This window comes from Triturus cristatus, chromosome 5_1, assembly GCF_964204655.1.
Source record: "Triturus cristatus chromosome 5_1, aTriCri1.1, whole genome shotgun sequence".
NCBI lineage: Eukaryota > Metazoa > Chordata > Amphibia > Caudata > Salamandridae > Triturus > Triturus cristatus.
Window position 1 is genome coordinate 562,528,509 of NC_140587.1, and position 12,739 is coordinate 562,541,247.

The following is a 12,739-nucleotide window of genomic DNA, read 5'->3' on the forward strand; positions in this document are numbered from 1 at the left end:
ACCGGCCTTGATCACATGACAGCGCCTGGGGGTAGGAGCTCCTCTTTTAAAGTGACAGTGCTCAATAGCAGCAATGATGAACATGGAAAACATACTTTCATGTATGTTACAATGTATGCTTAAATGCATTAATATTGTCCAATGTTATTACATGATAAAATCATAAATAAAACAATACTTAGTCCACAATGGTTAAAATTGCTTATTCATATAATTATATCTGTATAAATACAAAAGTAATTAGTTACCCTATTGACTTGTATTGTAGCCATTGTTCATACATACATTGTTAAAATAAAGTGACAAGTGCCTGAGTTCCCCCTATATGAGTGCTAGTCTACCAAAGTATCTATGTGCAAATGTGCAAAATATGTGCAATATGAGATTTATAAAGGTTAGCAGCAATTTTCTATTTAAAGTTTATCTGATGTAGTTTTATTTAACATATATGAGACCATCGTGTTTGATTCTTCAGATTTCATATCTTATCTTGAACTCAGAGGGCCTGATTATGAGCCCGGCGGTCCAGAGAGCGTGGCTGTGGCGCTCTTCCGACTACCCTATTACAAGTAGGGCAGTCGGACTGCCATTGCACCACCACAACCGCCAGGGATCAGAGATCTCTGGCCGTGGTGCGGCGGTCTTAACGCCACCGCGGTTCTGCCAAGCATATTATGAGTTTCCTCTCCGCCACAGTTTTCATGGTGGTTCCTCCTCCATGAAAACTGTGGTGGAGAGGAAACACAAAGGGCCCTACAGGGCCCCATGTTGTCTCTGGGTCATGGGGTGCATGCAGGGGGGCACATGTTATGCCCCCCTGTGTGAATGCACCCCAGTACCTGCATGGCATGGACTGCACCAGTCCATGCCGTGCAAGTACTATCTTTGATGCTCCCATTGTGGTGCTGCTACAAAGGACCGCCTGCCAGTGACTTAAAAAGCATATTATGGCAGGCGGTGTGAACACTTGTTTGGCGGTGCAGCGGTGGGGCGGTCCCGCCACTGCATCGCCAAACTCTTAATCAGGCACATAGTTACGAATCAGTATATTTCTACCATTTCATACACGCCTATGGCAAAACAAAGTACATATATTTGGTAATTAATTAATGGGTGCTGACAAAGAATAAACAATACATGCACGTATATTCCCCTTGCAGTTGCCATTGTGCAAATAGCCTTCCAGATAATCAAACCAACTATCATACGCCTGCTGAGCTGGAAGCGTTTCTGTACTTTTCTAGCTAGAGCATCATTGACCTGCCACAACTATAAGCCTCATATTCCATCATCACTTTACATTTCCTACGTTTCACAGATCACACAAATAAGCGTACCCTTAGTAATCAAATGTTCCACAGTGGTGTACATATATAAACTGTCATAAGAATCTATTCAACCCAAGTGAGTTATATCTGTTGCGTAGACTTAACTGCATGTCTTCAAAATATTACATCATACAATATGTACAGTACAGGGTGTCAGTTCATGGGATAGATTACATATTGCATATCAGTTCTAGCAATGTATATCTTATTATAACAATAAACCCCAAGTGAGAACATCACTCCATCAATTAAAGAGTATAATCAAAATTTGGAAGGCCTTATTATCCATCACGGAGTCCCATTAACTACCTCTGGGTGGGCACAAAGGCTCTGCATATGAGAGAAGACATTCACAATTTTGATTTTAGGAGTGATTAGCACTGTGGGATTGATTGTAGGAGGACAGAGAGAAACTTCTGCAAAGGTGGGTAGGGTTAACTTTTACTCTACTAGTTTGTTTCCACTTATAGATCCCTCAGTTCAAACGCAGGTGGCCTACCTTTTATGCTGGTGAGAAACATCAGTCCGGTATTTGGCCGTTTTCATTCATTGAGGCAAACAGCAGCTATTGCAGGACATCTGCAGCTCACTGCTAGACAGACGTAGTGATCAGGTGGATCGCTGGATCTCGCGTCCTCTGTCTATGGCTGGCAGAGTGATTATCATTAAATGACAGTGCAACCTAAGTTTCTGTACCTATTCAATATTATCCCAATCCCTCTTAGCAAATCCCTTTATGGTAGGGTAAAAACATTTCTTATAAGACTTGTGTGGGAGTGGGTGGAACCCCAGGCTTAACAGGCAAACTCTTACACTGCTGTACGACATGGGGGAGTTTGGGGTCACAGACCTGGAGAGATATTACCACACAGCTCAGTCTCATTGCATGATATACTGGTTTGCATCGCAGTGTAGAACACCCCACATGCCTATAGAAAAGGACCAAATAACAATTGGAAACCTATGCACTAACAACATGTTACAAATACTGAGTCCAACATATTTGATCTCCATAGTTTGCTTTACAAATTGGTCGATATGGACCATGGCTAAAGCCAATAGCGCCCTACCGCCATACTTGCAGGATCTTCCCCTCCTGGACAACCCCAGTATAACTTCTACTTCAGATAAAGAGATAAAAACTAGACTAACGAAAACAGGGCTTCGAACACTAGTACAGCTTTTCGTTGCCAGCAAATTCTTGACCTACAAATAGTTTGGGGAGAGACAAACATTGATGATTATCTCAGAAACAGACATGCCATTAGCTACAGATGGTTGTCATTAACTACCGTCATAAGCTCCTTCATTTAAAGTTCTTTAACAGATTGTACTGCTCTCCTGACCTCCTTCACATAATAGATTCAGACAGAGCTTCCTATTATAGAAGATGCTGATTTGACCCTGCTAGTTTCTACTATTTAGCGTGAGAATGCCTACCAGTGATGGCAAACTGGGCATGGATAATGAAAGTGATTGTGTGGGCCTCACAGTCAGTTGTACCCCTAAGGCACTGTTGCTAGACTATGTCATAGACGTTCTTAGACCAGAATGTAGACTTACAGCAATTCTGCTATTGTTTGCGAAATATTGACTTCTGAAAACATGGCGGAAAGGCCCTGCTCTAAAGCCGACGGACAGGCTCAAATATGCTGAATATGAGGGTGACTTACCTGCTGAGTTAAATAAAAAGTGCTACTCACCGCAAAAAAACACAAAATTGGTTAAGGAGAGCCTAGAGTCACCCCAACCCAAATGCTAGTGCCAGGCATAAATGTGATATCCCCTGGCACGCTCTTCAGAACAATATGGGGCCTGAGGAAGATCAGGAGAGGACTGAACCTGCTATCTGTGATCTCATAGGAGTCCTGAAGGACTGGACCTGCTCCCACTTGTACCCAGAACAAAGAAGTGGACTTCAAGGGTCATAATCCTGGCAAGCTGCAGGCATACAATAAGCTGTTAGAGGCCATTCCTGCAACTGCCCACCTAACCAGTTCTTATTGGGCCTGCCCTGGACCCTGCAGTTGTCCGCAGCCGGAGTGAGTCCTGACCCACAACTGCTGTTCCTGAGGTCCTGGAACCTGTGTCTGGCCAGACCTCTCCTATCACCCGTGAAAACCTAGTGCTTTGGAACTTTTTCAACTTCAAGACCTCCAGAGGACTGGGACCAACCAGCCGAGCTGACTCGCTCAAAGTGCTTTACCCGCTGGGCTGAAAATTCAGTTTTCTCTCGCTCAGCGTTTCTTCCCAGCAGCAAATCCAATTCAGAAGGACCTCGCAGAGAACGTATCTGGCCTCATGGAGCCCTCTTCGGCTAGAACCTGCAGACCGATGAAGGATTTTGAGCTCAGATTAAGTGACTAATCACGAATGTAGAAATATTGACTAGGTGAAGGCACCAAAAGTAGCCATCTTGCAGGAGAACTTCCCTTGGTGAGAAATTTGAATTTCTCCAGCTCTGAACTTTTCTTGCCAAAACCAATGGCTTCATCGAAACTGTGGTAAATGGCTAGTGTGTTCAACAGATATCCAGCCTTGTGGTGTCTACTTCAGCGTAAGCCTGCTCCCTTGCCCTGCTGAAGATTTTTTACTTTAATTTGAGACTAAGTCCCAAGGTACAACCTCTGATGGGTTCGAACCTCGTTTCTGTAAATGACCCGTGCTTCATGGCGGTTGGCCTCAAATTGCAGCTAGGTCCCAGTCTACTGTGACCAGTTAACCACAGTTGGTGCTTCACACTTAACAATTTTTGTTTTTAATTTACAGATTTAAAAATTCATATCTCTGGTTCCTTTGACTGTGTTTTTTGTTGTTTTGGTGTCATTTTATTTATTAGAATTTACTATATTTTCTAATTTAGTTTGTTATTTTTATTGTTATTGATTTTTACTTTACTATTGTTTTGGTACTGCATAAATACTTTACACATTCCCCTAACTTGAGTCTGGCTGCTCTGTGTGGGGGATGATGAGCTCAAGTTAATTTACTTATTTTGAGGATTTGCTCTGGCAAGCACTGTAATTATTACTCAAGGTGGCTAACCATTCCCCCATTACTAATAACCCAATTTTTTACAGAGGTCAACAGAAAATTAAGGCATTTTAAAGTATACCTTTCAGGCAAGAAGGAACAAGTATCATAAGAGTAAAAACAATTATTCCTACAAACATCTGCTTATTTTGTTACCATGCAGATCTATATTTACAAGAATCTTTCTATAATGTATGGGCATTGGTTGTATGTGATTTAATAAAAAAACGATTTATAGAATATAATAGAATATCATCACTGAAAAACCATTTTATCTAAACGTTGTAATGGAAATTTTCAGGATGAATCGCATTTACCATTTCATGGAAACCAATTCATAGAATGCCTTCTCCTTTTTTAAATTGGCTTCTGCATACTTATGTTTTTAAGGTGTAAATTAAATGGCTGCAGGTCTTACTTTCAGAAACATTTTTTCAAAGGTATTATTTCAATCATTTCTGTCAGAGGACAATATTTCATATTTTTTATCTTTTACATTGTCAAACAATTATTTTAAATGCTTTTAATTCGCTGAACCCTCGCCGCCCCTAAACACCATCCATCTCTGCCTCCTAAATATGCCTCCCTATGCATAAAGTGCACCCATCCCTGGCCCTTACTTTCCACTGATCCCGGAACCCATAAAACCCTTTCTGCTCATAAACTCTACCTGACTCTTAATCTAAAACGCTCTCACTACTTCTAAACTCCACCCATTCCTGAACCCTAAAAACGAATTTCAATGCCTAAACCCCACCCATTCCTGTTCCCTTAAAATCCTGCACCACCCCTAAACTTGACTAATCCCTCAAACCTGAGAAAAACCCTCACCACCCATGTAAACCACCCATTCATGAACCCTAAAACCATTAACCAACCGTAAACTCCTCATTCCTGAATCCTAAATACCCTTTCTACGTATAAACTCCACCTGTCCCTGAACCCTTAAATCCCCACACACCCCTAAACTCCACCCATTCCTGCACACTAAAAACCCTTCACCATCCCATAAAATCTACTCATCACTAAACCTTAAACACTCTCACCAGCCCTAAACTCCATCCATCCGTAAAACCTAAAAAACTTAAACACCCCTACACTCCACCCATCCCTGAACCCCAAAAGCCTCTCACAACCCTAAACTCCACCTATGACTGATCCCTAAACAACTCTCACCACCCCAAACGCCACCTATACCTAAACCCTAAGGACCACTCATTGCCCCTTAACCAACACCCATGTATGAACCCAAAAAAACCCTCCCTTCCCCTAATCTTCACCCAAGCGTTTGATTTTGGATGTTTCCTTAAAATGGTTTTTGCTTTAAAATGTTTCCCTTAATTTTCAATTAATTTGTACTTCCTTAAAATAGTTTTTCCATGATTGGGTTTCCTTCAGTGGGGTTATTCAGTTTTAGTTTTTCCATGAATTCACATACATCAATGGGGGCATTATTTACACTTGTGCTTAAGATAAGGAAAGGGAGAAAGTAGGAGGCTAGGGGCCTGATTACGATCTTGGTGAACAGGGTTACATATCCCTTCTGACAATTTCCAATCCCACTATATCCTTTGGAATTTGACAGACAAGATATCCGTCACGTTTGTGATGGAGTGTCCCATCCGCCTAGATCATGATCAGGCCCTAAGACTATGTGTATGAGGAGTATCCCATCAAACGTAAAAATAACTTTCACTATTTTACTTTCTGTTGCGTCCAAACACCAAACGATTTGACAAGCATTGGAAGTACAAAATGGGTACACTTACTCCTTCACAAAATAAGAATAGAAATGGCTTTTACTTAGGAGTAAACATAGCAAACAAAATTAATTTTAAATTCCATTTTTTGTAGAGTTAAAAGTTGTCATCTCCCATCTCTTTTGCTTTCTCTGACCAGCTCCACTGTGTAGCACCATAGTCTTTTAATTTAAGACGCCCCAAGAAGGAAAATGTTTTGCTACATCATAAAGCATAGTATATCCTATTAAACCATGTAATCTAAGTCTCAGTGCTCCAAAATAGCCATAAATAAAATTCAGAGACATCCTAAGGATTTTGGGGGCCCTGGGCAAAACATTTGAGGGGCCCTGTTCTGAAAAGCTTCGAATTCAAGATTTAACTTCAGCTCTTTCATGCCCTCTTTTGTCAGGTCACTAACACTGCACAGGCGCACTTATCCAAATTCTAATTGTGTTACATTTAATATTCAGGGAAAGTGGCTTGTTGTCAACATTTTAACACAGCAGTGGCTCACCAATATTACTGCAAATAATCTCTGAGCCACTCTCCCATTTCTCATATATGAGATCCTGCTTTGATCTTAAAGTACCTTTTTATGGATGTTGCATGAAACATAAACACATTTTTCTGCAAAATGTTTGTAATGGACTCTCACACATCACCCACATTAAAAAATTAATTAAAGGAAAACAGTATTTAAAACAATTTGTTTCAGAATTATTTAAGGTCATCAAGGCAAGACTGCAGAACAGAGCTGTCTCTATAAGGCCCACCTTCAAGGCTGGGGCCCTGGGCCACAGCCCACTTTGCCCATGCCTTAAAACGTCTCTGAAATCCATGAAATATCATAAATGAGTAAAATGGATAAAGTGCATATACATAGAGGCGTTTAAATGGTTGCCATTAATCCTGCACATTGTACTGGAGAGTTGCTGGGGAGAGGTTATAATAATTGAACGACATGCGAGAACACGACCCTGGGACACGTTCTGAAAACCCATTTATGCCAAACGTGTGTATTTGTCCATGTGCCAAAGTCTTGCATCCTAGGAACTTTACCGGGAAGATTTAAAAGCGGGCTTAGGGTAGGAGGCGTTAGTGTTCGTGACACCACTCGTGAGTCACATTTCCCACACAGTACAAAGATTAAGAACAGACAAAATTGTAACTAAATCCCTTATGAATGAACTCACTATTCCTTACATTCACGTCCCCGCCGCTACCTTTTAGGAGAAAAAAATCTTAATTTCCAACTGTTCCTGTCATACGACATTAATGATTAACATACGAGTCAAGGACTGTTCCACGTACTAATTGCAAACTTACCTCGTTTTCTCACAACATAGCAATCATATTTCACCACTCAAAGATCTTCTGCATAAATCCTTGAGCTCGAATGACAGCTTTTGCGCCTTGTTCTGCTTTCCATACCCTTGTTTCCTGTTACTAGAAGAGGCTGTCGGTTCTGAGTATGTCAGTGGCGCTCCGCAAAAAGAAATGTGAAACCGCCGAGGCCACAGTCACTGAAATAAATCTCACCAGCATTTTCTGGCCAGGTCTATACGGAAATAGGTATGTCGGACTCTTGGCGGGAGTCGTTTCACAAAAAGGCGTGAACCCCCTTGTCTCATAATTCAATCTCATTTTAGTAGTAGAAGCAAATATACATGGAGATATATATATTTGGTGTGCAGCATACTTTCCAAAATTGTGATCACACGAAGCTTTCATCTGAATGCGAACATAAGTAAAGTAAATTTACAGTATAACTATCTACATGTTTGATGTGTGAATAATATATAACCTGCATCTTTAGATATTGTATGACTGTTTTTTTTCTCGAGGGGGTGGCGTGTGTGTACCTGCGTGTCTAGTGTATGTAGAAAGCACAATGGTTCGCTATGGGGGGTGCTCCAGTGGTAACATGTATTTTCACCAGTTTTCCCTCCACGCCCGGCTTTATTGCTATGAATAACGCATGAATAATCGGTGCACCTTGCTCTTGTGTGGGGCGTGTGAAACCGAGCATTGCAGGACGCGGCTAGTTGCTGCGGGGTCGCCTGATTTCCTGTATACTACACAACTCGGTGTGTTTTTCTTGTGCATGCTTCTGTCTATCTTCTGCAGTAGGAGGGCGCAGGTGGTCTGTATTTGTAGTTTTTATATTTGTTATGCATGCTTCTATCTTCTGTGGTAGGAATGCACATGTGATATGTATGTGCTGTATTTGTTGGGTGTGCGGACTGGTATGTGTGCCCCGTGGTCTTCCATGCTCCTGCCGGCAGGAAAAGGACATTTCAATCAATCAGTCAGGGTTGGTACAGCACAACTGCTCACCTGTGAGGGTCTCAAGGCGCTGGATGGGAGGGTGGGGCGGCTCCTTTGAGCGCTGGGGTCCCTAAGAAAAGCCCGGTCTTGAGGTCCTTCCCGAACTGGGACATTTCGCACCGAAACGCACTGCATTCCATCTGCATTTCAAAACCGAAAATGAAGATATTCTTCCTGCCCCACGAACCAGTTCGTCTGGTGTGGTGGGTGGGTGTTGAGGCGGGGCAGCGATAGCATTTTGTAAAGAATTGTGTATTTTAAAGCACAACGCCCTTCCAGAACTAAGTACTTACGAACAGTACCCAGTGCTGAAATACAGTTTGAAATGTAACAATAAAAACGTTTTTGCTATTTCTAAACACAGTTCTGTATTTACACAATTGGCTTATACTGCGTTTACTGTCTTTAGTGGGAGGGACGATGTAGTCTACAGTTCCTAGTCTGAGCCAGTGGCCTTCAGGTAAGTACAGGCGTCAGCCTTCTCTCACTGCCCTTGCTTATAAATATGACATGGCAATCATGTTCAAGAACTAATAACCAACCAGTGTTTGAAGTGGGGGGGAACGGAGGGGCACGGGGTGCCCCTACTTTTAAAAATTATGCTAGTCCGTTCCCCTACTTCTTGATTTAAAAAAAGCGTCCCGGGACTGCCCTAATTCAGGCCCGGTTCCAGTAAGGGCTTGAAGGCAGGCGCGAAACGCCATGGGGCTCAAAGTGCTTCAAAGCCGCCCGCCCCCCCCCCCCCACACCTCCCCCGTCGCGCACACAGATAGTTTTTGAGATTATCTCAGCCTTACCCGAGTACTTCACAGGTCTTTAAAAGACCATTTACATGTTAGCGAGGCTTTGTTTATTTTTTCACCCCTTCATCTCCAACAGGGGCATGGCGAAAGGCGACACATCCTTTCTTTGGCCTCGGTAACCTTTGCCTACTGTCCTGCTGCGTGGATATTCTTTTTCTATGCAGCGCAGGAGAAAAGAAGTTTGTTTATTTTGATTCACCTTTCCTGACCCCTGCAGCTGCTTATCACTTCAGGCTGCGACACTAACATTGACTCACGGAGTAGGTAGGAGAATGTGTCACTATTTGTTTTTCTATTTAAATTCTGCACAGACGCAGCAGGACATGTACTTTGTGCGTGCTTCATTTAATCAGTTTTCATCATTATCATGGCCGATGCAGGACAACAATAAGACAATAAAAAATGCCCAGATAACGCTGGGGATTAATGATCCTGCTGGAGAGCAATCATTTCTCTGTTAGTAGTTACGTGCAGATGAACTGTATTTTATGTGGAAGCTCAGTGGGTTACTGCCTTTGTCACAGAGACCCTTGTGTTACTTGCAGTTCAGAAGTTACAATCCTAACATAGGACAGTGACCAATGAACTGTCATCAAAGAGCTGTATGCAAACCTGAATGATATAGTTAGAACTTCGCGTTTTTTGTTTTGTGATATAGTTAGAACTTCCCCAGTCTTTCATTATTCTAATGTTGCTAAAATGAGTATGTTTGGGCAAAGATACATTTTCATCAGTAAAGCTGACCCCCATGGAATACTCTTTAAATCCTGAGTTTGTGCTTCTCCAGACCAAACCCTCTTAAAATACCTGCCCACCAGTATGGATGACATGTGATTCATACACCTTGTAATCCTCATTGGCTTATGTGACATTCCCTGTAGGCTGATTTACATACTTGTGTGATTTATTGTCTCTGTATAATGTGTGCGTGGTGTAAAGTACTGACACACACTACACTGATATGAGTAGCGCTACACAACAAATGAAATGCATATGAGAGAGGGGCTACATAAAGATTAGGGGCACTGTTGGAGGGTGGCAGTGAGGGAATCCGAGGAGGAGGTAGTGGGAGTGGCTATGGAGCGATGAGGGGCACTGTTGGAGGGTGGCAGTGAGGGAATCTGAGGAAGAGGTCATGGGGGGGAGGGGGGAGCTAGGGAGAGATGAGGGGCACTGCTGGAGGATGGTAGTGAGGGATTCTGAGGAGAAGGTCATGAGGGGGAGGGGCTACAGCGAAATGAGGGGCACTGGTGGAGGGTGGCAGTGAGGGAATCCGAGGAGGAGGTGATGAGGGAGAGGGGCTATGGGGAGATGAGGAGCACTTGTGGCGTATGGCAGTGCTTATTGGTGTGGCGCCAAAAAAGACTTTCGCATCAGCGCTAAAGCCGGCCTTGTCATGGCCTTTCTGTTTTTGTTTATTTAATTAGCAGTCGGGTCATAAGGGCTACTGTGGAACATACTTTAAAGTGTGTGCTAATTATATTTACTGCTATATTCAATGTTTTAAGTTTGAAGGTGATTTTACTAATGTTTTTACCTGGAAAAATGAAAGTGGAGCCTGATGGTGCCTGATATGGGGCAGGGGCCCAAGGTCAGCTGTGAGATAAGGTGCACTGGAGAAGAGTAGTGGATAATCAAGCCTGTAAGGAAGTGCGTTGCGGAGTCTGGGGTCAGGTGGAGGTAGCAATGAAGAGGGATCCTCCATGAAGGCTCGAACAGAGGGAGCCCAAGTAGTGTCACTTGCCTGATACTACCACCTCAGAAACCTCCTCTTCCCATCAAAGGAAAATTACATAGAAAAAACAGTTTTTGAGAGTGATAATATTTAGAAAGAGATTTGGAAAAGAGTGCGATTTACTGGGCCTTGTAAGACTAAGAAGAGATAAAGGAGGGCCCAGAGGATTTGCAGTCTGGGTGTTGCTACTCCCAAGATAATTTTGAAAAAAAAACTATAGGGTCAAATACTGCATTTTATTTTCAACACCCCATTTTTACACAAATTCTCTCAAAAGCCATTACTGGTCCAAAACAACATCCCCAGGAGTTGACCACATTTTTTTTCAAGATGCACAATATGTTCCTCCCATAAGTAAATATTTACCTCCACTTTGCCAAGGCCTGTGTTTTGTCCTGCTTGCTCACATGTTATCTCACTCAGGCTCACTACCCCCATTATTCATTCTCATTCACTTTCCCTTTTACTCAAAATTGCTCACTTGCACTCACTCTTCAACATTCGGTATCACATTCTCACTCACTCAGTCTCACCACTTTTTCCTACTCTAATTACCTCATTCTAACTTACAGTTTCACTTACTCTACGTGACTCCTTCTCACTCACTTTCTCTCACTTTCATCGACATACACTCTTTCACTCATGCTCAGTTACATTCAGGCACTCAATCATTCACACCCACATTTACTTACTCGCACTCATTCTTCTTTGCAGGACACTTGAATACATATGTGCTATACTATGTTTGAGCAGCTAGCTGGCTGACATGAATAAGAATTATTTATTTATTTATCTCACTTGTAAAGCGCACTCTCACCTAACAGGCATCCTGGCGCTGACAATCAAGAGTGCACAATTTGTGGATAAGAAGGAGCCCTTGTGGGTTTCCGTGAGTCAGATCAGATTCTCTTGAAGAGTTCCTTTGTCTCTGAGCCCTGCTTAACACATGTGTACAGGAGGAGCCCTATATTCATGTCCTCAATGTTTGAGACAAAAAATACTCATTGATTTCTGAACGAGAGTAAAAGCGTTAAGGTAACATGTCGTTCCTGCTTATATTTTGCATGCTTTACATAATCCTGCATTCCCTATGAGTATTTGCTTTTCCCAGAATGTTGTTACTTTTTTTCAGGCACTGCATAATTTGAAATGAGTCACATCCAGGTGCTTATAATGGGGCAGAATTGGGTTGTAGGTGAAGACAGTGCGAGTTTCACTCAGTGGGGCAGAAGGGTGTTCGGTGGGGATAGGATGTGGCATTATGGCCAGAGCTACCAAATTTGGAACTGGGGAACCTGGTTCAGCCTTCATGCCTTGTCCATCAGACCACTCCTGAGGGAGCACCCATGATAGACTTTAGAAGGCCCCACTAGACCTTAGAAGCCCTGGTCTCTTAGCACCAGCAGGTGAACCCTACCGGTGGCCAGTTGGGTAAACTTGAAGCCCTGTCCACCACAATTCATACCCAGGTTCACCACCAGTCTTGCGGGCAGGTCTACAAAGCAGCACACCCTAGAGCAGCAGTGGCTTTGTCACGCAGTAGTTTTCCTGCAATAATAAAAGTCTCCCACACAACCCCCACGGTTTTTGACGCATTCATAGATTTACAAGGACTTGTAATCCTGGGAATGCGGCAAAATCTTGCGCTGCCCCAGAGGAGGCATAACTAGGAGAAATATCTTTATTTCTCCTTGCTTTTTCCTCTTTCAAACTGTGCTTTATTCTGCAGCCCACATAGAAAGATGAAAAAGCCTCTCAAGATTGTTTTTG

The 12,739-nt window shown here is 42.7% G+C and overlaps 1 pseudogene across 1 annotated transcript in view; it reads right to left on the bottom strand.

Annotated features, from left to right (window-relative positions):
- LOC146831198 (XK-related protein 9-like) overlaps positions 1-8,575 on the bottom strand; it is a 451,893-nt pseudogene extending 443,318 nt beyond the window's left edge. The window contains exons 1-2 of the transcript XR_014961526.1: positions 8,441-8,575; positions 1,828-1,975 (exon numbers count right to left, since the gene is read on the bottom strand). The product of XR_014961526.1 is annotated as an XK-related protein 9-like (transcript). The remainder of the gene's footprint in view (positions 1-1,827; positions 1,976-8,440) is intronic.
- Between the last annotated feature and the right edge of the window lie 4,164 nt (positions 8,576-12,739).